Source organism: Neopelma chrysocephalum, unplaced genomic scaffold (assembly GCF_003984885.1).
Source record: "Neopelma chrysocephalum unplaced genomic scaffold, ASM398488v2 Primary Assembly neopelma1_166, whole genome shotgun sequence".
Classification (NCBI taxonomy): Eukaryota; Metazoa; Chordata; class Aves; order Passeriformes; family Pipridae; genus Neopelma; species Neopelma chrysocephalum.
In genome coordinates, this window is record NW_020897828.1 from 1,670,694 (window position 1) to 1,698,574 (window position 27,881).

Consider the following 27,881-nt stretch of genomic DNA (forward strand, 5'->3'; position numbering starts at 1 on the left):
CCTTTTCCTTTTCCTTTTCCTTTTCCTTTTCCTTTTCCTTTTCCTTTGGAAACTGTTGCTTCAAATAGTAATTTCTATATGCAATGAATTGTGGGTGACAACTCACAACTGTGATAATTTAAGGGATAATTATCCTTGAGGATTTCAGTCAGCAATGTCTGTGTTAAAAAAACCTTCTGGTGCTCACAATGACCACACACAGGCAAGATAAATGGAAAATATAAATGGAAAAATGTCCTCCTGGGGGCAAATCCAGAGCTGGGAGTTATTTGTGGTCGTGCTGAGGGTGCAGGTTGTCCCATTGGGGCTGTAAGAAGACAAAAGCACCTGGAAAACAGCAGGGAATCTGGGAATGAGAGTGCGACGAGGAGACAAGATGGGGTGGAAGAACCTGAGAGACAGCAAGGGGGAAAAGAGTTGGATGTTGGTTGAGGGATGTGGGAGGAGGAACAGGGGAAATGGGTGCAAGGAGTGGAATGATGGGAGCGAAGCGATGGGAGAAACTCTGGATGAGGAAGAGGAAGGAGCAGCAGGGACCAAAACACCGAAGGATTGAAGGAGGGAAAACTGGATCAAAACATGTCCAAGAAATGCAGTTGGGAAACCAAGAGGAGCCCGGAATCTGCTCTTCCCAAGGGAGTTCCTATCAACACATGTTGCACAATGTTGCCCAATATATTTGGTTTCCTCCATCCCATTCCTGGCATAAAGTGTTTACTCCGTGGCGCGAGGAAAAGCTGCTTTGCTGGCAGCAGATGCCAGGAATTTGCCCCAGGAGAGCACTGGGAATGTTGTCTTCTCACCTGAATCAGTCTGGGATCTCTGTTAATACCAGCACCAGGATTTATTGGAATGCCTTTGTCAGGATTTTGATCCACAGGTTATTTTCCAATACAGAGCTGCTGTTAGAGATCATCCCTGGTGTTGTTTGCAGGTTTGTCCTGTTTTTTTCAGAGACATTGCAGTCCTACCTCATGGTGGAAGACCTGAAGGGGGGTTTGTTTTCCCTAAACTCAGGATCAGGATTGTGCTTTCCACTCTCAGGGGGAAATCCCTGACTGCTTGTACAGACATTTGAGTGCAACACCAAAAAAATGAAGGAAAACATTAAAAAAAACCCCAGAGATCTAATTCTGTTTTCATGTTCTGTGGTGTTTCCTTTTGTCCAACCACACTGTTAAAAATTAAAGGAATATGTGAGAGTTGGCAGATGGTTCTTGGAGGGAGGACTAGGACCTAAATTAGTGGGAAGAGGGGTTGGACAAAAGAAGTAAAGTGTCAGACAGAAGCGTAAGAAAAATGTTTGGGAACTTTTTAGTGAATTCCCAAAGGCTCGGTGCAGGTTTTTGTCAGGGCAGGTAATTATCTCCCAAAACACTCATCAAACTGCACTAGAATAGCACTGCCTTTCTGGGAGAAATCCAGGTGAACCTTTTCTTGGGAAGGGGCATAAAAAGCTTCTGAGTCCATGCTTCGTTTCGGGGATCGCGACAGACGCGGCTCTTGTGGAAACATTTCCTTTTAATTCCACAACATCCTCTTGTGTAAACACTGCAACACATTGAATCAATTTTTTCAAAGGAACCTGTAAAAATCAGAAAATACCCCGGGCTTTGATAGGCAGCAGCATTAATTGCCAGCAGCACAAAGAGGCATTTCAAGGTCTCGGAGCGTTTTGGCACAAATACAAATGACTCCTTTTCCTTCCCTGCCCTTGGAAATAGCTCTGCTTAAACTCTGAGCTTCCTAGGATGGAGGAGTCACCATTAATCACCTTTATGACATCTCATATGTAGGCTGGGGATAAATCCATGGGCCCTAATCAACCACTTTCCTGAGGAAATTGGTCAAATCCTGACTCTTTGAGGAGGGAGGTGGGGGATGAATCACAACAACTTTGCTATTCAGACAAATCTCTTTTCAAGTGCCCTTAGAGCTCTTTTATTTTTTTTTTTCTTTTCCCCCTGTACAGTGAAGACAGCCACACAGGAAACAATAATAGTTTAATCTCTGGAAAAATTTCCTTCCTGCACTGCAGCAGCTTTTCAGGCAGGTAGTGAGAGCGTGCCAAGGAAAATCAGGAGCAGCCCGTGCCAAGAGCAGGATGTCGCTGCCTTCCAGCTCTGCTCCTTCCATGTCAGGAGAGAACAAGCAAAGACTTGTCTAAAAGACCAAAAACCCTCCAAGCTGCACTTTGCTGGGCTTCAACAACACTTGGGGGATGGAGAATGGAGAAGAGAAGACACAGAGGGTCCTGCAAACCCTCGCTGTGGTGCCTCCACCGGGAATAAAGTCGCTGATTCCCATCCCCAACCCAAAAAGAGCTGGGTTTGTCACCTCCCACAATGTGCACTAGGAAGGATTTTTGCAGCATTTTTTTACCAGTCGTCTGTTGTGGGATTTTTCCTTCACGGTTTTCATTCCTCTGAGTTGAAATTCTTCGCTTGACGTGAGCTGAGGAGGGAGGAGAGGAATTTATTTTAACGTGAAGCTTGGTGTGAGTCAGGGAGAGGTGTCGTCACACGGGGGTTGTTTTTGCTCAGGGTTTTGTTTGGATTGAGTTTTTCTTGGTTTGTGCTGCAGTGACACGGAGGGTTAGAGAAGAAAATCAATGACAGGACCCAGGGAAGGGCTGGAGCTGGGCCAGGGCAGGCTCAGGGTGGATCTCAGGACAAGGTTCTTCCCCCAGAGGGTGGTTGGGCACTGACCAGGCTCCCCAGGGCAGTGGGCACGGCCCCAAGGCTGCCAGAGCTCCAGGAGGGTTTGGACAACGCTCTGAGGGACAGGGGGGAGTGTTGGGGTGTCCTGGGCAGGGCCAGGGCTTGAACTGGATGATCCTGGTGGGTCCCTCCTAACTCAGGATTCTGTGAATTACCCTCATCCAAAACCTGGTGCTTGCCCTTTTCCTCCCAAATTGGTGCCTGCTTTAATTCCACAGCCTGACAAATTCATCTTATCGTCACTCTTTGAGTCAGATTTCAGTGTTTGCACCTCTTACAGTGCTGCTCAAGAAGGTGTGAGGTAAAATAGCTCATGTACACATCAGAGCCAGGGATAAGGGTAGGAGGGAAGGGGAAATTTTTCTGGAATTGGGGGATGTTTCTGCCCCTCTGCCCCCTCAGGTGAGACCCCCCTGCAGAGCTGCTCCAGCCCTGGGGAACAGCCCAGCAAGGACATGGAGCTGCTGGAGAGAGTCCAGAGGAGGCCCCAAGAGGATCCCAGGGCTGGAGCAGCTCTGCTGGGAGGAAAGGCTGGGAGAGCTGGGATTGTTCAGCCTGGAGTGGAGAAGCTTTGGGGTGACCTGATTGTGGCCTTGCAGGGCCTGAAGGAGCTCCAGGAAAGATGGAGAGAGACTATTTCCAAGGGATGGAGGGACAGGACAAGGGGGAATGGCTTCAAATTGACAGAGGGCAGGGATAGGTGGGATATTGGGAAGGAATTCTTGGCTGTGAGGGTGGTGAGGGTCTGGGATAGAATTCCCAGAGAAGCTGTGTCTGCCCCTGGATCCCTGGAAGTGTTCAAGGCCAGGTTGGATGGACCTCTGATCTTATGGAAGGTGTCCCTGCCCATGGCAGGGGGTGGCACTGGATGATTTTTAAGGTCCCTTCCAAACCAAATCATTCTGTGATTCTCTGATCTGAGTGGAAGAACTTGTAAAATGAGACTTCCGGATTTTTGACGCTTCCTCTTAACAGAACAAAGTGTTATAAAACCATCCTTGTTTTTTCCTGAGCTGGACTTTGAGGAAGGATTGTCCCTGTTATTTGCTAAGCACAGGGATGAATCCTTGTCCCCGAGGACTCAGCAGTCCCAGGTTGCATTTTCCAGCTCTGCCTTCACCACAGGGGAGAAATGAGAAAAAAATCTTTGTTCAGCAGCAGTAAAAGGAGCAGAGGCTTCACTTTGTGCTCTTGGGACATATTTCGGTAATGGTAGTATGAAATTCCTACCTGGATTTGCTATTTTTCCCATAATTTATCCCACTGTACTTCAGTTGTGTTGTAGAAAACCCTGACACAAGCTGGATGACTTTGAGATGTTTCCCATCCGGATTTTTGACGCTTCCTCTTAACAGAACAAAGTGTTATAAAACCATCCTTGTTTTTTTTTCCCCAAGCTGGACTTTCTTCCCTTCATAAAACATCAGCTGGATTTTCCAAAATAACCAGAAAGGAGTAAACACATCTTGGCCATTCTCCTCGAGGAGAAGCTTTCCAGGGAGATTGCTTTTTCTTCCCAGAAAGAAAACGTCCTGCTGAGCCTGGGGCCGGATCTGGTGCCCACGGAAGTCAGTGGAAGAAATCCCACTGGTGACAGTGGATGTTGGATGAAATCCCACCTCACTCTCATGTTTTAAGGCCGAAAAAATGAGTTGCCAAGTTCTAATGAGTCCAGGGAAAGCTTTGTGTTATATAAGTTGCTCACAATAGGTTGTTACCACCATTAAGAAAAGCTGATTAATTTTTATTAAAAGCACATTTTGCTGGTTCCTTTCAAGCCTTTCCCAAAGCCTACACGTATCTTTCCTTTTTTTTTTTTTTTTGGAATGCCTGCTTTGTAAACAAAGCACAAACAAAACCATCATTTCCTGTTGGTTGTTGGAGTTTTGGATTTGTTCTTTACGTGGGAAAACGTCGGGTTGCTGAACACACATGAGACAGCACACGGTCCAGTTCAAACATCCCATCAAATGAAAAGCAGATCCCAGCTCTAAACGCTCCAGATGAAGGGCTGGGAATGCTCTCCCATGGAATTGGGGGGGTGTTTAAGGAGCTGGTGATCAAAGCACTGCACCTCGGACAGGGAGTGAGTGGCGAATCCGTCTTATCCCAGCAGCCAGGAGGAATTGTAGGGAATTATTTGATCTCCTGCTGAGGTGAACCTCCCATTCTGATGCTGATTGAACGGGTTCTTCTGCTCCAGGGGAGGCAACATGAGCTGTAACACACCAGATGACATTAAAATAACAGCTTTAATTGACATTTTCTCACTCTACTTTTTTTTGTTGGTCACTCAACGCTCAGGCTTGTCCAGGGACACCTTCTGCTGATCCATGGTGGGCAACCCTAAATTCCCTATGAATCTGGATATGGGAAAATGGTCAGTGCTTTGAACCCAAGTGAAGAGACCACAGCTACACCCCAAGTACAGGCTTGTCTTTGGAAATATAGTTAATTTTACAAGCTATAAGTTGGTTTTGCTGATTGAACAGGTTCTTCTGCTCCAGGGAAGGCAACATGGATACCCTGTGCTGTGATGCACCAGATGACATTAAAATAACATCATTAATTGACATTTTCTCACTCTACTTTTTTTTGTTGATCACCATCAGAGACACCTTCTACTCATCCATGGTGGGCAACCCTAAAATCCCTGTGAATCTGGATATGGGAAATGCCCAGTTAATAGTGCTTTGAATCCAAGTGAAGAGACCACAGCTACACCCCGAGCACATGCTTGTCTTGGGAAATACAGTTAATTTTACAAGCTATAGGTCGGTTTTGCAGATAGACCATGGACCAGAAAACTTAAAAATAGAATTCACCTCTGCTGTTAACAAGTTTTGACCTTTGCTCACATTCGTTTGGGGGGGAAAGTAGCTCCTAGTACCAATTAACATGAATTATTAACTCCCACATGAATAATTAATTTATTAGAGGGCTAAAGGCATCGCTCTTCTCCAGCTAACACTGTTGAGAGAAAACGAAGAAAACAACACAACCCTAATTATAACAGCTTAATGAGGATGTCTGGAAGGTCTGATGTGATTCAGTCACTCTAAATGCTCTTTATTTCCTCTCTCAAACCACACTGGGTGCAAAGAATCAGGCAGTTAACTCCAGTTCCTGGAGGGCAGGGTTTCTTCCCACTTTTTCAGAGGAGGAAGCCCACTAAGGAGAGCTCAATTTAGGTGTTATTAAGGCCTGATGAAGGATGCCATTGCCTAAAAGACATGAATGCTGTCTCTCTCTCTCTCTCAGTAATGAACAATCCTGGGGGTGTCTGGATCACTAATGGCTCCAAAGGGCTGCTCAGGAAACTTCTGTGGCTCAGCCGTGCCCTGCAGAGATCTCTGAGTGCCTGGGGTGGTTTGAGACCCCCAAAAATCCGATTTTTGAGTCCAAACTCCCCCTCCCACAACTCACCCCGGCGTGAGAGGGGTTTTCCAGACACAACACAAGACTCAATATGGGGGGAAGGGAATATATAAATATTATAATAAATGTCCCTTCTAGACTTTTATTGGAGGGAAAAGAGATTTGATCCAATGTAAATACTGCTTTATCATAGGAGAGATAGTTAGGATTATGTATATAATGTATTATAATATTTATTTGTGTAATAATTGTAATATAATTCCCCCATATTGAGTCTTGTGTTGTGTCTGGAAAACCCCTCTCACGCTGGAGTGAGTTGTGGGAGGGGGGGCTTGGATTTGGAAATTGGATTTTTGGGGATCTCAAACCACCACAATGCCACAGTACCTGAATTTGGATTTAAATTCCAGAGGTTGACTGGGATGCTGAGAGAGGTTTGGTCGGAATTGAACATCAACAGTAGTGAAATCCAGAGGAATTTAACAGGGAACACCATGGAAAACTTTCCAGTTGTTCCCTGGAGCTGATGCTTCCTGATGATCCACCACCAGCATCTCGGGGAATTGTGTCTTGTTTCATGGGCACATCTTCCCCTCCCATCCTTTGCTGGGTCACACTTTCCCTTTTTGTGCCAAAATTTTTCATTAATACACAGTTTTTCCCCCTCTCCTCTCAGATTTGAGTTTCTCCCCCTCTCCTCTCAAATCTGCACTTGTTTCCCAGGCTTTCATCCTGAAAACCACTTTTTTTTCCACATATATCCCAGTCCAAGTTCATCTTTCACCATCACTCCTCACATGCTTTTGGGGACCAGCCCATGCTTTCAAATAATTATTCATATACAGGAGACAGGACAATGTTTTCTCCTCCTCCTTCTCCTCCCAGACATTGTCAATTTTTAATTCAGAAATAAATGGCAGAATTAAAATAATTAGGGTAAACTCACAACTTTTAGCATCTCCACGAGCCTTTTTTTTATTTTTTTTTGCTGTTGTTTCATTTGAGAAGTTTAAAAAAACTGGACTGTGCAATAATCCTGCACTTTCTTCTGGTCCTTGGCCCACAGACACATCCCAAAGGTTTGCTGAGCAGAGAAGTATTAGAATGACTTAGACTTAGATGAACATTAAATTAATCAGACAACGCTCTGGGGAGAAATTGCCACTAATCTCAGATTTTTCATCTCCCAGAAATCAATTATTATTATGTTTATTGATATTGTACTTGTCACTGCTCTCAGTATTTTTTTTTTGCTGCGGTGACAGAGCCTTAGAGAAGAGAGAGGAGGGGAAAGATGGAGTAAATAATTGGGAGCTTCTTCCTCAGGAATCAGGATTTAGTGCCAGAAGGTCCCCCCTGAGCCTCCTTTTCTCCAGGCTGAGCCCCCTCAGCTGCTCCTCAGATGGAGGAATAAATTCCATTTATTTTATCCTTAATCTTAATGAAAGATTAAGAGCATCATAAATTCTTGCTGCGAGCAGACACAGTTATAATTTCTTTAAAAACCCTCCAGAAGGACTTCCCAAATCCTTCCAGAAATCCTTCCCAAAATTCTTCAAGAAATAAGTGGAAGTTCCTGAATTCAGTTTGATGAGGATGAAAATAATGTAACACTGGAAATAGGATAATAAACATGGCAGGGTAAAGTACACTGTCAGTGGGAACAGCAGGTGAGTTGTTTTCTAAGGGATCCACCGTTTTCCAGGGCGGATCCGAGTCTTGATTCCCTGATAACACCAGTTTGGAGCCAAGTTCCTGCTGTGCTGCACCTCCCTCCCCTCCCCAGGAATTCCACACCCAATGGATGCCACGGATTGTAGGATCTGCTGCATGCAGGGAGTTGGGTTGACTTCTCTGAAGGTTCCTCAGACAACGTTTTTCCACTGGAAATTGTTGGATTTGACAAGGGAAACGCTCTTTAAATTGTGTGAAACCATCAGAATTTGGCATTTTGCAATCAGGATTAATTTAATTCAGGTTAGGAGAGTTCAGCATGAAGAGTTGGTGTTATAATATTGCAGCCTTGTCATTAAATCAGGCTTCCTGTTTCACAAGCACTTGGGAGTGCAAGAAGAAATTGGACTTTAATCATAAAGTATAGAAAATACTTCAATGGTTGTAGAGTGAAAACAAATCATAATCACTGAATATAAATAATCACTCCTATAAATTCTGTTAATGAAATTCCAATATGGGAATTCTCCAATCCCAATCCAAGAGTTAATGTGCAACCTTTCCCAAGGTAACTCCAGCCTCTTGCAAGTGAAGGTGCACACCTATTAAATTTAGAAATTCTTGTTCAATTAATATTTTTTGGTGCTTTTAAACAACATTAAATGGCTGCTCTGGTGGCACTGGCAGGGAAATGTCCTTGTTTGCCTCTGTAATGTTTAATTTAGAGCATTCCCGTGCTGTGGGACCGAGGTGGGAGAAGTGGAGAAGGGATTGTGAGCTTGTTATGATTATGAGAGAAATTCCTTGTGAGTTTGGGAGATTAAAAAATTCACTGAATCACAGAATATCCTGAGCTGGGAGGGACCTCCAAGGATCATCCAGTCTAACCCCTGGCCCTGCCCAGGACACCCCAACAATCCCCAAAATTCAAAATGACCAAAAATTTGAAATGTCCAAAAATTTGAAATGTCCAAAAATTCAAAATGTCCAAAAATTCAAAATGTCCAAAAATTCGAAATGTCCAAAAATTCAAAAGGACATTTGTTTTTTTGCAATTCACATAAAGGATAAATTACCAAGGAAAACCCCCTCCTCCTGTAAATATAAGACAAACTTCCAAAGTCCTCATTAAGTGCCTACATTCTTCTTTTTATCCCAGCAATGGCCCCAAAGCATTCGATCCAAGATCCCCGTGGGAAACGAGTGTCCTGAAAAATTCAGGAGGGAAAAAAAAAGGATTGCACTGGAAAGCCAAAGTATCAGAAGCTGATGGAGCTGAAGGTGGATCAATTAGTGGAAAAATCCTGGGGAGAAAAGTATTTCTGTCCACCTTTTCTACTCCAGAGAGTCCCGTGGCTGAGGAACAGTAGCACCAAACGCAGCAGCAGCTGATGCAGCAAAAAAGAAGGGAAAGAGATTAAATCCCTTGGGAAGAAGGACAAGGGAGCCAAGGAGATAATTCTGTGCTTTGATTATCTCCAAATCTTGACTTGGAATATTTGGACATCGTGCAAATGAATAGGAGGGGAAAAAAAAACAAAAACCCCACCCCAAAATACAAAAATCTGAGGGAAGAAGGAAGCGGATTGTGTGGGTAAGGATTCCCCATCCCTGGAATTCTTCATGGCCAGGTTGGATGGAGCTCTGAGCATCCTGGTCCAGTGAAAATTGTCCCTGCCCAGAGTAGGATAATTGGAATGAGATGATCTTCAAGGCCATCTGACACAGAAAGTTTTGGAGGGAAAAGGGAGACATTTTCTTGCCTCTTGTAACAATTGGAATAGTTAAAATGCCAGAGTTTGAAAGGGTTTTGTTCAGCATCAGAATGTCCCAGTTTGTTGTCTCCTGGATGCCTCAAAGGCCAGAAACAGGTGCTGACAGAAGAATCAAATCTGATTTTATTCCTTATATTATGAACTGAGCAGAGAATAAACCTTCCAGAGAAAGGCAGAGTGCTTGGGCAGAACAGAATGTTGGGAGGGAGAATAATTATCATTTACATTTTCTCAGTACAAATTAATTCCATGCAAAGTGCAATCACCTGATCACAAGATGCATATGAACATCTAAAAAAATCCCCAAGGGCTAATACACTAAAAACATTTTAAAAAGATAACGAGGGGCTGGAGAAGATGTTTAAATTAAGAAAAAAAATATTTAATTTAAATAATAATTTCATTTTTTAATGATTAAAACCAGGAGCATGTGGCAGAATTGTGGGGGTAAGTTTTTTCCCCCCATTTTTAGCTAGAAGACAAATTTCTGAAAGTTTGGGGAAACACTAAAATAAAGGAGCTTTTCCTGAGTTTTGCCTTCTGGAGGAAGAGCCTCCACGTGGTTTACAGGTATCTTTTTGGGGAGGAGCCTCAAGAGAGCTCTCCTAGGACCTAGAAAGTGAAGTTGATGGTGCCTGAGGGGGTTCCTTCCTCTGGTTTGGTGATGACAGCAGAGTGTGGGAGGGTTGTGTGTCCTTCAGCACCGCGCTCCTGGGGGACAGTTCCCACCCGGGAGGGACACGTCGGACCTGGAGCCGGTGGCCAGAGACCAGCTGAGCTCTTTGTCACACCAAGGGTGAAAGGAATGTGCAATTCGACCACCCTGATTTGCTTTTGCAGGTGGGAGAAGCAGGGAGGATAAATAAAGCTCCCTCAGCCCCTCCTGCTGCTCCAGCCCCTTCCCCAGCTCCGTTCCCTTCCCTGCACACGCTCCAGCCCCTCCATGTCTCTCTTCCATGAGGTTCCAGAACTGGACACAGCCCTGGAGGTCCCTCAGCAGTGCCAGCACAGGGGGACAATCCCTGCCCTGGGGCTGTGCCCACACTATTCCTCACCCATCCCAGGTGCCACGGGCCTTGGTTGCCCCTTTCCAACACCTCTCCCAGCTTTCAGCCCAGTCCATGTGTGACTGGGATGCCCAGGGAGCAGGAGGCTGGCTGGGTGTCAGTCCTGCAGTCACACACACTCTGCTTCCCTTCCTGGCTCTGAGATCTTTATGGAATTTTCATTCATCACTCAGGGATTCCTTCAGCACCGCAGAGGTGCCATTTCAACGGGAGAATATTCAGCCAAAGCAGCTTAAACTCTTAATTTATTGCCTGGTGAACACATCAGCTCTGCCATCAGGGGCCCTCTGGCTGAGGGAGCACTGACCAACCCTCACAGAAGGCCAGAGACAGGAGGCAGAAGTGGACAGTGGGAATATGGAAAAGCCTATGGATCTTATCCCCTGACCATGGAAGTACTGGGTGTAACAGAGCAGAGAGCAACACTGGGGGATTTCAAATCCTGTTCCTGGTGGAAGGACAGGACTGCTCCCAGCATCCAGGTGGGAAGACTCCCACCTCCAATCCCAGCATCAACTTGCAGTCAGGACAACTTCCAAGAATCCCCCCTGGCGAGGAACAACTATTTTGCCACTGTGTGTGTGCCACTGTTGTCACCCACTGGGCACAATGAAAATATTCCACGGGGATCCCGAAGAATTATTTGGAGACCCACCCTTAAATGTACAGTGAACATCCCAGCTTTCACCAGGTTTTATCTTTTTGGGAGGAAGGAGACAGGGAGAGACACTGGGAGTGAACAAAGGTTCTTGAAGCTCTTCCCTTTTGGATGAAGACCAAAATACACATAAATTCTGCAGGTACAAACCACGACTGGCAGAGACTTCTGCTCTGTTTTGAGTGGTGGCCAAGATGGGGAGTTAAGTTAACTTCTAATGCCCCCTTTTTGGCCACTAAAGAGCAGGAGAAATCTTTCAATGGGTTATACTCAACCATTTCTGCCACGTAAATTCAAAGTAACTCTGCTTCTTGTTGGTTTGGTTTGGCTTTGAATCTGCTTTTTACCAGTTTCCCCTTTTTTTTTGGTATTTAAAAAATGGAGCTAATAAGTAACTTTAGAGTAATACCAGGGAAAAATGACTCCCTGTGTTTGACTTTTGGCTTTGCTTCATTTGGAAATACAAGTGACCCAGGGAAGGGTTATGAAAGTTTCTTTATTTTCGTCACGGAGTTGATTAGAAATGGAAATAAACCTGTTAGCTCAGGCTGAAAACTATAAAAATGCAAGCTAAAGGTAAAACTGAAAATTAAATTGGTTCAATGTCCAGTTTTGAACTAAGAAAAGACTCTTCCTAGCAAAATATGTTGTTTATATTTTTTATTCTAAGAGGCGACTTTGCCTCGCCAGCGTCGCTTTAATTTCAGGGACTCGTTATTGAAATTAAAAAGGAACAAGAAGGTTTAAGGAGGTTTGTTGTAATGCACTGCTTTTCATCATAAGTTTTTAGCTTCTAAGTTTGTTTTGCAGAGCCCAGACCCTTGTTTGACACTTGAACTGTGGCAGAGGGGTTGAGTTTATGGTGCCCCGTTCTCCGGCCCGAGGTTGTTGCTGTCACAGGGTCGTTCGCCCGAGTCAGAAAAAAACCATTTGTGAAACTTCTGCAGATATTTCCTTCTAATGATCATTTGCAGTTTTATTTTTTTTAAAGGCATTGTGTGTCTCTTTTCCTCTCAAAGGAACCTCTGTGTCGTTTTGGGGTCAGTAAATGAATGTGGAACCTTTGCCTCTTCGGGTGTTTGAAAATCCTGCAGGTGAGTGTTTTCCCCGCTCCTGAGATCTCCTAATTCAGGTTTTACACACACACACACACACACATTGATCCTCTCCTTCAGTGTCATAAATTTTAATGTAGTTTAACATACTGAGTTGTCACCAGTTTGATTTTCCAGGTCAAAGAGTTCAACCTCCTTTAATCACTGTGTCCAGAGCTCTCCCTTCCATTCCCAGAGTCACAATCTTTGCCTTGGTGTTGTCTTGGCTGAACCAACAGCAAGTTTCTGCTCAAGGCTTTTGAGGAGCCAATTTATGACTCCTTAAATAAATTAAATTCAGCCAAATTCAGATTTGGAATGATTGCAGGGGGTTGTTGTGTTATCTCTGGGATGCCTCAGTCTCTGGGTGTCAAAACTGTTTTTATTTAATGGAATAACATGGGAAAGTTACTCAGAGTAGGTTGAGCTCCACGGGAGTCAAGGTCACAAACACTCAGGCTCATCCTTATGGTAAATTTGATGCTGCCTTAATATTTACACTGACTATGAAGGTATTCCTTGCTTTTAATAGGAAAAAGGATGACAGCTTGCAGCACATGCTGTGAGATAATCTACTATGTCCACAGTTGTTTGGGGTTTTACTTCTTTCTTGCCAGAGATCTCCTTTATTCAGCTCTGTAATTCCAGGTTTTTTTGGCTGAAAGCCTCTGAATGAGCAGAAATTGGCTGATCCAAGACACTGGATATGTCCATACACTCTGATCCTCCAGGGAATTTGAACTGGAGTAGCTTGGGCACTACAAGAAATCCAGCTGCATTTATAGAATAACAAAATCCCTTGGAAAAGACCTTTAAGATCATCAAGTCCCACCATCACCACCACGTTCACCACTAAACCATGTCCCTAAGTGCCACATCCATGGATTTTTTGAAGACTTGCCGGGGTGGTGACTCCACCACTTCCCTGGGCAGCCCCTTCCAAAGCTTTGCAACCCTTTCCACAAATTTTTTTTTCCCCCTAATATCCATCTAAACCTCTCCTGGTACAGCCTGAAGCTGTTTCCTCTCATCTTGGGAGAAGGTAACAAGTCTCACTGCGGTATCTGGAACAACTCTGTCCTGGAAATTCAGTCCCTGGGGATTTGTTGGGTTACAAGCTCAGATTTAGGTCATTTTTGAGAGCAATTTGACTCCCACCCTTTGAAGCTGAAAACCAAGTCATGGAGGTCTTTTCTGCACATCAACTTGTGTGTGAAGATCACCAGGCAGTGATGGTTTATGGTGGAAGGGGTGGCTTAATCTTATTTTGTGGCTTTTATAAAGAGCCAGGACCACTAGGAACCATCAAATGAGACCTTTTTAACTTGATTTTGCTCCATGACATCGTTGCAAAGCAGCCTCTGGAGTAGAAGGAAGGGATTAATGCACGTAAGAGTGTGTTTGTCTTTCACAGGAGCAGCTCAACATCGCCAATATTTGTAATATTTCCTTTAATCTGCCTTTTGAAATTGATATCCTCCCATCACAACCCTCAAAACAGAATGCACATATCAGTAGCACAGATTTCATTGAGAATCCAGGAATAATCCTGAAAAATTTTAAGGTAAAGACTGTGATGATGCTGAAGAAAACAACCAAACTCCCACAGTTTCCATCCTCGATGGCCAAGGCAAGGGACCAAATGCATGATACAATTTTCCAGCTGCTCAGCCCTGTCATTCTAAAAATCATGTTTCCCTCATTTTTAACTAGTCTGATCCCCTGGAATTCAGGCTCCAAATAAGATTTCTGTGCTATGGAGTCCGAAGCCCACACGTAACAGCCCCAGTATATCTTCATTAACAAGAAACATTTCTATTGATTTCATTTTGCAATGTTTCAGATTACACATAACAAATATGTATGGTCACCTAAATGAATTATTGCAATTCGATTTGGAATGATTGCAGGGGGTTATTGTATTATCTCTGGGATGCCTCAGTCTCTGGGTGTCAAAACTGTTTTTATTTAATGGGATAACATGGGAAAGTTACTCAGAGTAGGTTGAGCTCCACGGGAGTCAAGGTCACAAACACTCAGGCTCAGCTGTAAAACGGGGGGATTGCAATATTTATTTATTTACTTCCATTTTTTCCTCCTGGAAAAAATATTTATGCAAGGAAATTTGGAATTTTTTAACAGACTCAGCCCTGCTGAAACTCTTATCAGAAGGTAACCTTTTTTTCTTTTTTTTTCCTGCAGGAAGATCCTGCAAAGCAATTACCATTGAATGAGGAAAAGTTGCACTGAAATAGAATCTTCCCCCAGAAATCTCTTAATTTTGGCGTCTGCCAGAGATTCTACATCACTTTTGCAGAGAGTGAAACAATTGCTTTTAGGACACTGCTCAGATTATGAAAAGATTGCAACACACGGTGCGACTCTTTTAAGGGTTTCAGCAATAATTTGCTTTTTCCTCTTTGTCCTGTTGGCTTCACCCACCTTTTTTCTCTCGTGACAGGCTAATTTTTTGAGTTCCTCGAGTCAGCAATTGCTCCATCAGCTCCAAGTTGTTTGTGCTGAGTGTTTGTGCAGCAGGAGTAGAGCAGGTCTGTGAAGAAACAAATTGTGCACTCGGGAGGCCTGAAAAATGGGTCTGATGTGCAGATCTTTTGGAGGGAGAGTCACTGTGAATGTCAAACGCTGTCAGGAGACCAAAATACCATCTAAAGAGAGACCCCAGACCGAGGCAGGTGAGTGCAAACTGCACAGACTTGAGATGGGACCCACGAGAACCTCAGGAGGTTCAACCAGTCCCAGAGCTGGGGCTGCCCCTGGGTCAGGGCAATCCCAGCCATGAGCATGGACTGGGAGAAGAATTCCCTGAGAGCAGCCCTGGGGAGAAGGATTTTGGGGATTCTCGTGGGTGAAAAGGTGGAGATGAGCCAGAAGGGTGTGTTGGCAGATCTGAGATCCAACAGATCCTGGGCTGCATCCAGGGAGGAGTGGCCAGCAGGTCTGGAGAGGGGATTGTGCCCCTCTGCCCCCTCGGGTGAGACCCCCCTGCAGAGCTGCTCCAGCCCTGGGGAACAGCCCAGCAAGGACATGGAGCTGCTGGAGAGAGTCCAGAGGAGGCCCCAAGAGGATCCCAGGGCTGGAGCAGCTCTGCTGGGAGGAAAGGCTGGGAGAGCTGGGATTGTTCAGCCTGGAGAAGAGAAGCTTTGGGGTGACCTGATTGTGGCCTTCCAGGACCTGAAGGAGCTCCAGGAAAGATGGAGAGAGACTATTTCCAAGGGCTGGAGTGCCAGGACAAGGGGGGAATGGCTTCAAAGTGACAGAGGGCAGGGTTAGATGGGATATTGGGAAGGATTTGTTGGCTGTGAGGGTGGTGAGGCCCTGGGATAGAATTCCCAGAGAAGCTGGGAATTTCTGCCCCTGGATCCCTGGAAGTGTCCAAGGCCAGGCTGAATTAACTTGGAGCAACCTGGTCTAGTGGAAGTTGTCCCTGCCCATGGCAGGGGGTGTCACTGGATGATCTTTAAGATCCCTTCCAACTCAAATCATTCTGTGATTCCATGACACGGCAAAGAACGGACAGACAGGACTGTGCTTCCCTGGCAGATCTGCCCTCCCATACTCTGGGACCATCCTGGCCACGCCACCCCCATTCCAGACCCACCAGCTGGGGTTCCCTAGCCAGACAAAAAACCAACAAAGTGCTTCTTTTTCCCCCTCAGACGCTGCCAAACCTGCAGCTGTGGTACAGCCTCCCCTCTCCAAAGCCCTGGAGTTTTGGGTATCCATCAATACCCGGCCCTGAGCTGATGACAATAAATAGACACAGGATCCCTGAGCTCTCCTGCAAACAGAAAGGAGCTGCCTCATGTCACTGTCAGGCCAGGAATGATTTCCCTTCACCCCCAGGTTTGACTGAATTTCAATCCCAGGCTCCAGGAATCATTCCTGGCTCCCCCCCAGGGGGACAGGGCTGTTTCCAGTGCTCAGCAAAAGGGAGGCCCAGACTGTTCATTAATATTTTAAAAAGCCAAACACCAAAATGACACGGGGAATGATGTATTGTCTCCGCTGCCTCCACATTGAGACGGAGCAATCAGGAGGTTTGGAGCTGAGGGGCAGCTAAAGGAAAGCTCCCTCAGATCCCACAGTGCTTCTGGGGTGACACTTCTTTCCCCTAAAACTGAGTCATCCGCTGGTTTTCTTCATTCTGGCTGCCTGGGAGCCAGTGTTCCTCTGTCTGGGCTTCAGAAGGTGTGGATCAGCCCTGCCTCTGGAATATTTGGAATATTGGAATATTTGGAATCAGATCCCTCATGCAGAAGGGGAAATTCTCATCCAGTCTGTGACAACCCTGAAATTTCAGCCTTTTTGGGGTCCAAACTGGAGCCCCCAAACTGCCCTAAGTGGTGTCACCAGTGTGGAGGGTGCAATCCCAGAGTCCTTGCACGTGGAGCACTCCCTGTATTCCTCAGCTGCTCTTCACTCCCAAAATGACTCCTATAACCAAATAAATCCAGATTACTTAAAAAATGGGATTCCACATCCTGCTGTGTCCTGAGGTGCCTTAGTTATGGATTCAAGCAGAATCCAACTGGCTGTGTCTGAAGCCACAAATTTAGGCAAGTATTGCCCAATTTCCTTTATTAAGAACTTCCTTTATTGTGTTGTCCAGTAAGAAACTCTTTTTTCACAGTTTATTTTGCATAAGTCCAAATTCAATATATCACATTTGCACAGGGTGGAAATGTTGGCTTTGAATTCCTGAAGTGATGCTGACATTGTCACTGGCAGAGTCAGGAACCTGACACTTCCACATTTGCCTGTTTAATGAGATAGAAATGGGCAGGAATTAAGACAAATGTCCCCCAGATTTTGACTGATCTTAATTCAATACAACAGTCAATGGCTGAAACCCATTTTGAGTGGTTTTTTTGAGAGCACAGGGACCTTGTGGAGAGGAATCTTTGCTATCCTGAGATCTCTTAAAGGGTTAATCTTTGAATTAAAACCTTTCTGATTGTCTGTCTGTGCTAGTCAATGGAAAAAAAGGGATTTTTTTTGTGTGATAAAATTTATAGTCATGCTCTTAATTGCTCACTTTTGTTATGGAAATAATTAGTGGATGCCACTTAAGACTGAAAATGCACATTTGACACAGAGCAGCTGGATTTTAGGTGCCACTGCTCTGGGAATATTTGAGATTAGGGAAGAAAATTGGATACAATTGTCACCTTAATTGTGGAGATGTAACGAGAACTCCATGGCATTAAAAGTTGCACCCTGTCAGTAAAACCACAGGGAAAGGTGTGAAACAGAGGAAGAAGGAAAGGAATTTTTTTTTTTTTTGTGAGAAGTGATACCAGGATTTTTCTATGAGTGGAAAATCAAAAGGCTGAATAGATAAAAATGAGCTGAATTCAGGCAGTTGCTTTCCTAGTGAAATATGTTGTTTTTTTTTTTAAAAAAAGGGGCAGAAATCAGGAAAGCAACAGACATTTGGGTACCAGCTGGAGATTCAACATGGAGAGGTAATTAAATAGAGAGGTTTGCTCAGCTTTAGGCTCCCCCGAAAATCAAAGTCTACATTTGGAATTAATAGGCTCTTTTATTAATTTAATCTGGTAAGAAACTTATCAAGTTTAGTCCCTCAGTGCCTTTCTTAGCATGGAAACCATGAGCCACACTTCTTTTTTCCAATGTTCCTGTGGATTTCTGAGTTTCCAAAGGACATCCCAGTCAGGATTCCCTTCAGTTCCCCCCCAAGAAGTGTTTTTGTTATCACCACGTTCTTCTCCTGGAGCAGTTTTGTGGCAGTTTTCACTCACCATCTCCAAACATAAATTCCGACTGAATTAAAAGGTTGTGGTGGTTTGAAAAACACAGGAATTTCAAAAAGCTAATTTAAAAAGTGTGCTACAATTCGATCTAATGTAAATATGTTGTTTCTCCATAGAAGAGATAGTTGTTACATATATATATATATAAATAATAAACTGTAAATATTTCCCCTTCCCCTATACCAAGTTGTATGTGTACACCACCACAAAGGTGTTTCCCACAGCTCTGTTTTAAACCCTTGTGACAATTCCCTCGATTTTTTGGTTTTATTGTAGAAATCCCCATCTCTCCTATTTCTTCTTCCACGGGGTTCAGAAGACAGAACAACGTGAAATTCCAGTGGATGAAAAGATGGATGTCTTTGTCCCCTTGTCTTTCCTTGGAAATTAATGCAAAAAGCTTCCTGGGGAGGATAAATTGCCCAATTAGCAAACATAATGCAGGGAACACTTTCAAAGATTGCAGATGCTGTGACGGGAACTTCTCCATCTCCAAGCGGGGCCATGATGGAGCTCTAATTATTCTGCAATTGGAAGAGCTGATAAATGAAACTGTCCAGCCCCCAAAATATGCAGAGCATCTCCTGAATTTCCAATCAATAGGGTTTAATATTTCACTGGCAATCAGACATTTGAAAATCAATGCTGTCAGGGGTGGGTAATGCTCCCCTCCAGGAGGCTGAAGGCTCTGGGATGAACTCACGAAAGCTGCTCCGAGAGTCTTGTCTGGTCGTTTAAAGAAGGAAAAACTGTTTTGCAAAGTGACTTTAAAAACCCAGCTCTTCAGTTTTCTGACCTGCAAAGTGCCAGGGAAGTCACAAGAAGCAGAGTTAAATATTTGAGGAATGTAGACTTCCCTGGGAAGGAGCTGTTCAGCCCCATATTGACATTTACTGGGGGGGAAAACTTCTTGCTATGGATATTCACAACTTGTTGTTGTGATCCCCTGGGTCTGGGATAGAATTCCCAGAGAAGCTGTGGCTGCCCCTGGGTCCCTGGAAGTGTCCAAGGCCAGGTTGGCTGGGACTTGGAGCAACCTGGGCTAGTGGGAGGTGTCCCTGCCCACGGCAGGGGGCTGGAAATGAATGATCTTTAAGATCCCTCCCAACCCAAACCATTCTGGGATTCTAAATATCCCAATATAATCTCTCAAAAATTACCCCATTCTTTTAATTTTTGAACTAGATCTAATGAGTGAATGACTTCACATAGACCCTCTGCACTGGATGATCTTTAAGATCCTTTCCAACCCAAACCCTTCCATGATTCTTTGTCCAGCACAGGCCCACACAATGTAAAACTTCACAGTGACTCATTGCCATGTCTTGGAAAATCCAAGGGTCCAAAATATCTTTCCTGGCATTTTCTTACAGTCTTTGATCTTTGATGAGATGATCTTCCCTCCAAAAACCCTCCTTCCTCCAATATCTGCCCCCCAAAAGATGGGCTTCAACAACAGTAGGGTTTGAGTTGGTTTGGAAGGAACAATGACAGTGTGATGGGCTGATCCCAAACTCTGTTCCACCAGCCCAAACCAAACCTTCCTCAAGGTTTTCTTGACCTCTGGCAGCTGAAAAGAGAGGACAGGATTTGTTTCCTAGTGCAGATTTTCTTAGAGTTCGAGTGAGCCTGGAATTGAGGGATTATCTTTTTCCCATGTTTTGTCTGGAAGAGGAGATCACTGTAGGGGACGTAGAGCCCAGAAAGCAAAGAACTGTGTCACAGCAGGTGCTCCAGTACCTAAATATACTTTTAAACACCATATTCTGGATTGTTGGAAGTCCTCAGAGAGGTGACAACTTGCATCTGTGGCAGCCTTGCCTTCAGATCCTGAGCTCTCCGAGTTCTCCCCAGAGAGCAAAGACAAGCTCCAGGAATTCACCCACTTCTTTCTTTCAAAGGGAACAAATGCCAACCTCTGGTTGTACCCCCAAGATGCAAAAAATTGTTGTTTGGTTTTGTATCTTCAATAAGTGTTCTGGTACCACTGCAGTTCCTTGGGTTTGACTTTTTTATTTTTTTTCTGGTTTTGACGTTTTAGTTCTCTGTATGTTAAAAAAGAGGCTAAAAAGAAACAGTTCACAAAATATCCACCTTTCTGCTGAACAATAAATAACTGGGCTTCTTTAACCTAAGTGGACAACACAAATAATACCTTTATTGGGAGAGAATGTTGGATATTTGTCCTCTCTGCTGCAGTAGAATTCAGGTTTTCTTAACTGCAAATTATTCCCAGTTTGAGAAATTATGTTGCACGGCTTTCTGGTAATTTTTGTGTTTAGAGTTCACCTAAACTTGACTTTACAACCAGACACTGCTGCCACTTGCAGCCCATACTTGTGCTGTGATGACCAGAACAGATGAGTTTGTTGCAGCAATCTCTGATATGGACCCGCAGCTCAGTCAAAGAGATAAAAACAAGTAAAGAATTTTGGTTCTTTGCTTCATTTGCTGTGTTTCGTTCTCCCAGTTTCCTCCCCTGTTCAGGCTGGAAACTCATCTGCAGCCAACTGGCCATGACTGGTCTGTGGAGAACAGAGAGCAGGAGTGAATTAATTCCCACTGGGAAAAGGCCTTTTTAATGTGGGTGGATTAATAACACGATCTATTGGTACCCCTGTAGAAAAGATGGGATGGTCTTGGTGATTTTTGACCTTGTTGCAATTATGATTCTGCCCGTAGAAGTGCAGGAAAATAAAATCAGCCCTTTATATTTAGTTTTCAGTCTAAAGATGGAGATTATAGAGCACAGTTCATGATGTAGAGATGATGGAGAGATGCAGGATTGAGGCAAATAAAGGATTAGGGCAAATAAAATCAAGGCTATGCCAAGAAAATTGTGCTTTACCTCTCCCCTGACCTGAGATGTTTAATAACTGTGGTGTTTGAGCCTCATTCCGTCATGAGAAGATAAGACAATGCCTGCAGTGGTAAAATGAAGCTTTAATGGGTGATTCCTGGCCTCTGGAATACAATTATCCACACCAGCAGGTGTCCTGCCTCCTAGGAAAATTGAGGATGTGCCTCTTCTGCACTGGTCTGGTCCCAAACCCAGTCCCAACATCCCTTCCCCTCATCATCTCCTCACATCCCTTCCCCCAATATCCAAAAATATCTCGGTGCCGTGTTATGGAAGGACCTCTCTTATTATTTTTTGGGACTTGGACCACCACCACCAACAACAAAAAGAGCACAAAAATGGTGGTGCCTGGACCCTGTGGTGGGTCCACATGGTGCTGGTGGTGGCAACTCTCTGGTGAGGGCCAGGGGAGGGTCACAGGGCCTGAATTCTGCCTGGATTTGCTTTGGTTGGCACAATAAACTGGGACAAGACAGCGGCTACAAAACCATCCCCTGATGTGGGTGTGACATGAAGAAAACATCAATGGTCTGTGTGGACAGGGCAGGAGTCCTTCAAACTGGTTCCTCTTCCCTTAATCACTTTGGAGCATCCAAAATATTGAAAACAGAGCCAGAATATGAAAGACTTTGGAAATTATAACTCAGTGAAAGTCCCAGATTTTACCACAAATATTTCAGCTCTTTCCTGGGTGTGTTTCCCCTCACCCGTCCCTGGATCCCACCTGCTTTTCCAGAGGCACATCCAGCTGGATTTGCCCTTAAATAGCCAAGATATCAAGATCTCTCAGCTTGTACCTTTTCTAATTAATAAGCTGCTAATTCCTTTCAGAATTTCTTGCTGTTTTTCCTTCCTAACTTTCGTTTTTGGTTCCCTAAATTTCATCTTAACACAATAACTACCAATGCCCTTTTTCCAGGCCTAGAAACCTCCCAGCCATCCAAACATTCTTCTTTCATCCAAGTTTCATTATTATCTCTCTTTAACCAGTTTCTTATGTTCCTCTTGCAATCTTTATCTTCTCCTGTTACCTAATAACTTCTCCTACAGCCCCAAAGCAAATGTTTCACTGAAACATGAATAGATCCAGCAGACTTAAAACTGAATAAATCACTCATCACATCGTGTGAGAGGTATTAGATCAGTCTGGGGTGATTATCTTTGCAAATGCCACGTCCATTTAATAATTTTTGCTGTTTTCTTCCGAGATTTTAATTCTTCTTTCCTTCAAAATGTGTCTAAAAGCTCTACACACCAATCAAGTCAGACTAATGAGCTCAGAGCTACCTGAGTTAGAAGGGGAGGAATTCCTCAAGTGAGTTATTTGGGATTCTCTGAAGATTTGTTCCAATCACTGATTTGACAGGTTTATTAAAACCCCTTCCTAACCATGTCCAACTCTGTGGAATTATTCCCTCCTCTTCCTCTGGAATTCCGGGATGGACATTGCAAAGTCTCCAGGGAGGATGTGAAGACCTTTGTATCCTGTTCTCACCTCAAAGAGTGGCCATTCCTTTTCCTGTGCATCCCTTCTCACTGACTGTCCTTCCTTTCCCAATTTTCCATATTCAATGACCCTTAATAATCACGAGGTAAATGATGATTTTAATTTTCTTTTAATGAATCTGCATTACATTAAATCCTTCATCCATCCTCAACTTTGCTTCTCTTCCCACTGCTCTTCACTCTTATTCCCTTTATTAACTGAAGCAGGTTTTGTTCTTCTCCTTCCCTTCACAAAATTTAACCAAACTTGAATTTTTGGCAGCTTTCTCTTTGTTTTTCCCTATTTTTTTTCCAGGACTGGTAATAATTCTACCAGTATTGTCCAGATTAAAATCCAGCAGGCTCAGTTTTACTTCCCTGGGCAGATCAAGGACAATTCTCCAGAGGTCTGCAGAGTTGGAGGGACATTGAGGTGTCACCCTCAGAGAGCAAATCCAAGCAGAGGAGGATGCAACATTTTAAAGGAGCCTCTTTAAAACCTACTTTTTTTTCAAAGGATGCAGCATTTTGAAGCAAGTCCAAGCAGACAGAGGCAGGTTTCTTGAGGCTGGGAGTTGACTTTAGAACAATACCAGTTGTCCTTTTGCTTCCAGGGGCAGGAAGGAGCAATGTCTGCGTTAATTTAATTACTGTGTCTCCTGAGTCGCCTCTCTTTTGGACCAGGAGCCCTTTTGACAGATTCCAAACCCTACTTTGGAGACATTATTAACAAAGCACCGTCTGGAGTGGGGTTTGTACACTCAGCAGGGGGGAGAAAATTGATCCCACAGTAAGTCTTCCTTAATTTAGAGAGACACCCAACAGCACAAACTCCGGTGGGAATTCTCTCATTGATCCCCGGGTTTCCCTTCCCACAACGGTTCCCATGCACATCCTTTGCTCCTAATCCCATTTGTGGCCGGAAAATGAAGAGCCCCAAGTGTGTTATTGTCAGTCCCAGCCCCTCAGACTGCGACAGGGCAGCCTGGAGGAGCCCAAGGCTCCGAGGCTCCCAGAGCGAGGACGACAGGAGGAATTTCCATGAGGCAAAAATCAGAGCTGATTGATAGGAAGCCACTAATAAACTGTCACATCTCATGGCTGGGGAAGGAGCACAAGCCCCAGTGATAAAGTGGGATTGGTCAGGGCTGACAAACGTGCCCGGGAGCTGCATTATTGACACTGAGGGATGGTATCGATCCAGCTGCCAAGTTTATCATATTACACAATTATGAGATTAGATTTGCATTTTTAATTCTTTTAGAAGGAATTGGCCCCGGGCAATTACAAGAGAGAAAGGCTGGGATGGAGCCTGCTGGTCCAGGATCACGGAATCAGAAGCTTTTAGGGAGAAGCAGCCACTGTCAAAGGGAAGTTTTTGCCTGGCAGAGCCGTGACAAGGAAACAATGGAAACACAAAACCAATAAAGCTTTAAAGGATTTGTTCCCAACAGCTTTGTCTCGAGGGACAATAAGGCAAAACCAGATTAGCATTAAACCTGGGCTAATAAAGATGAGACCTACAGGCTGTTTGCTTTGTAGGGATCACAACCCCCCTGGAGAGTTTGGATCATGGTGTCTTCTTTTTCTTACAGCACAACATGCAAAGGACTTCCCAAAATTTTAACCCATCTGTTTGCAGAAGTCACCCAAGCTGGGAGTTAGACGTGCCAGTCCTTTGCAAGCCAGTCATTGGTGATCAGGGGAATGGTTTTTCCTGGAATTCTTTCCCCAGAGGAAATATCTTGGGGAGAATCCATCAGTCCAACTCTCTCTTGGCCCATTCAGGTCATATCTGGATGTGGAGCAGAATCAGTGGAAAAGACACTGAATGTATTTATTGTTAATTTTCATGACTTTTAAATGGAAGGAATAAGCTTTTTGAAGTGTCTTGAGACCTGTAGATGAATTTTTCTGAGCATGAGGTTTTTGAGTTTATAGTTCCTTTTAGAAACACCTGATTTTTGAGGAAATCTTCTGTGCTGAGGAAGACAAACAGACCCAGTAATGTTGTATTAAATGATCCCTCCCTCTCCCTAATTCCAGCTTATCTGCACCCAAATAGCTCTTCCTTGGCTTGATAAAAGCCAGCCTTCTGCTTTGGACCTACTGGATGATTTGCATTGAAATATGAGAACCTCATGACCTTCACAGAATCAGAAAATGACTTGATCAGAGGTTCATTAGGGAGAAACAACTATGATTATGCATTATTGTATCATCTAAATCATTCCATACCATCTCATGGTAAAACACCAGAAGATAAGGGCACAGTCTGCCAAATTTCTTCTGTATCATTTCAGTTTTCACAGTGTCTTGAGAAAAGTCATAAAACCCTCTCCTAACTCAGACAGTGCTCATGCCATAGACAGCAAAAAATTCAGGTTAATTATTGGGAGACCCAAGAATTAATAATATGTACAGGAATGGGGAGCAGAAAGGAGGGAGTAGTGGCAGGGGAAAAGCCTTAAATTCCCAGAGAAGCTGTGGCTGCCCCTGGATCCCTGGAAGTGTCCAAGGCCAGGCTGGATAGAGTTTGGAGTGACTTGGGAGAGTGGAAGGTGTCCCTGCCCATGGCAGGGGGTGGGACTGGATGAGCTTTAATGTCCCTTCCAATTGAAACCATTCTTTGATTCCATGATTCTATGATTCTGTATAAAAAGCTTATTAATACATCTGTAGGTAACTCCTTTTATAATGGACATGGAAAAAGTGTATCCTAAGAAGGGCAAGGGAGCTGGGGAAGGATCTGGAGAACATGTCCTGTGAGGAGCAGCTGAGGGAGCTGGGGGGGTTTATCTGGAGAAGAGGAGGCTCAAGGGGGACCTCGTTGCTCTCCCCAACTCCCTGACAGGAGGGGGCACGGAGGGAGGGTCGGGCTCTGCTGCCATGTCCAAGGGAAAGGAGGAGAGGAAATGGCCTCAAACTGCACCAGGGCAGGCTCAGAGCAGAGATTAGAAACAATTTTTCCCTGCAGGAGTGGTCAGGCCTTGGAATAAGTGTCCCAGGGAGGTGGTGGAGTCCCTGTGTCTGGGAGTGTCCCAGAGGTGTCTGGATGTGTCCCTTGGGGACATGGATTGGGGGTGATTGTGGTGGTGCTGGGGTGGCACTGGATGATCCTGGAGGTCTCTCCCAGTCTTGCTGATTTTGGGATTCCATGAACACCCCTTTGGCCAGTTCAGGTCACTCATCCCCTCTGTGCTCCCTCCCACTTTTTGTTCCCCTCCTCACTGGCAGAGCAGGAGACGCTGAAAAATCCTTAACTTGGGGTAAACTCAGGAAAACCCAAAACCTCTCTGTGTTATCAACCTGAACCAAACCCACAGCACTGCACCAGCTCCTGAGGAGAAATGGGCTCTATCCCACCAAAACCACTCCTTGGAGGGCCCTTCTGCCCTGTGTTTCACAGCTGATCCACAGCAAGACCACAATAAACACCCACAGAAACCAACTGCCCAAACCCCAATGTCACAAGCACTATAAATTGAATTAATGGACACATTCACACAGTCAGAGGAGCATCCACACCGTGAAACAAAGACATTTCACTCACAATCAGCTCCCATGAAGAGAATTTTTGCTGGAGTTGCTCAAAGAGCAAAAATTCAGTGCCATGAAACTTTTAAGCTTCCAGAAATTATTTTGTCCCACACTGGAATGAGAAAAAAAAAATTTAGAGCATTTTTCTGACTTGGAATTTTGTCCAAAAATTGCTATTTTCAGCTCAAAGAGCTCCAGGTTTTGGTACTAGTCAGGAACCCAGGACTTCAGAAGCCTTTGTCCAAACCAATCCATGTCCAGTGAATATTCCAGCTTTGATATAAACAACACGTATTTCAGCAAAATGACGTTTTACTGAGAATATTCCAGGCAGCTCTGGCTGTGGCCTGGGTGAGATTGGGCAACTGAGAGTTATTAATATTGCTAAATCTTCCTTTTCAAAGGCCACCTTGTCTCTTGATGATCAGTGGACATCAGGAATTAATTACTTGGGGCTGGGGGAAGACGGGGAGAGGGTGAGGGGGGGTTGTAGTGGGGTTTATTAGACCCAGGCAGGGGAGAGTAATAAAGATCCCCACAGTCAGGCCACAAATCATATTTTTTTTTTGTTATTGTTTTCAAAGTACTTATTTAAAGAAGAGAAGCCTCCCCAGCTCAGCTGGCTGGGAGTTCAAAGCCCAGGTGGGATCCCTGGATGAGCTCCCGGGGAACAGGACTGGGACAGGTTGAGGTGGTGGAAAACCACAACTGGGAGATCTCTGCACGTCTCTGGGGGTTTGGGGCTTTGTGGAGCAACTCAAGGTGGGACAGGGTGGTGGGAGAAGGAATTACCTGGTCTGTGAGTTGATGGATCCTCTTTTCCCTTGGATTGGGGGCCCAGCACGCTGCCAAAAGGATCCGTGTTGGGATGTGGAGTTTAATCCTTCATGGGATGGGGGTTGGACATGGGAATTGTTCCCTGTTCAGAGAATCCCACAATGGTTTGGGTTGGACCTTAAAGATCATCCACTTCCAACCCCCTTGCCATGGGCAGGGACACTTTCTACTAGAGCAGGTTGTTCAGAGCTCCATCCAAGCTGGCTTTGAATTCCTCCAGGGATGGGATGGGACAGCCACAGCTTCTCTGGGAATTCTATCCCAGGGCCTCCCCATCCTCACAGCCAGGAATTCCTTCCCAATATCCCATCCAACCCTACCCTCTGTCAGTTTGAAGCCATTCCCCCTTGTCCTGTCACTCCAGGCCCTTGTCCCAAGTCCCTCTCCAGCTCTCTTGGAGCCCCTCTAGTCACTGGAAGGGACTCCAAGGTCTCCCCAGAGCCTTCTCTTCTCCAGGCTGAACATCCCCAGCTCTCCCAGGCCACACACTTCACTCCTCTCCCAGTTTGTCACTCACTGGCCCTGGTTGCCCCACCTCTTGTGCAGACAGATCCTCAGGAAAAGCAGTTTGGCTGCAGGATATCATTGGTGTGACCAGCTTGAGTGGCCAGGAGTTTCTACACTGAGATCACTGCAAGATGTTCTTCTGAGGTGGCTGTAAAACACCAGCAGGATACAAGAACAGGGGGATGTTTCCCTCCTCATCCCTGCTCTCAGTTAATTTGTGGGCAATTACTGCATCTTGAAACACTTTCATTTGCACTGCAGGAAGAAGAAGGTTTTTTAAAGATAATTTTCTTCCATTAATTATTGATGATTCAGATCAGGAGCCGTTTATTACCTTCTTCTTTTACAACAACAGCTGAGCAGTTTTCATTGTGAGGGTGTTTGTGGTGCCTGTGAATCCACACACACATGAGGAGACCATTTCCATGGCTAAGAATCAAAGAATCATAGAATCACAGAATCAACCAGGCTGGAAAAGACCTCTGAGATCA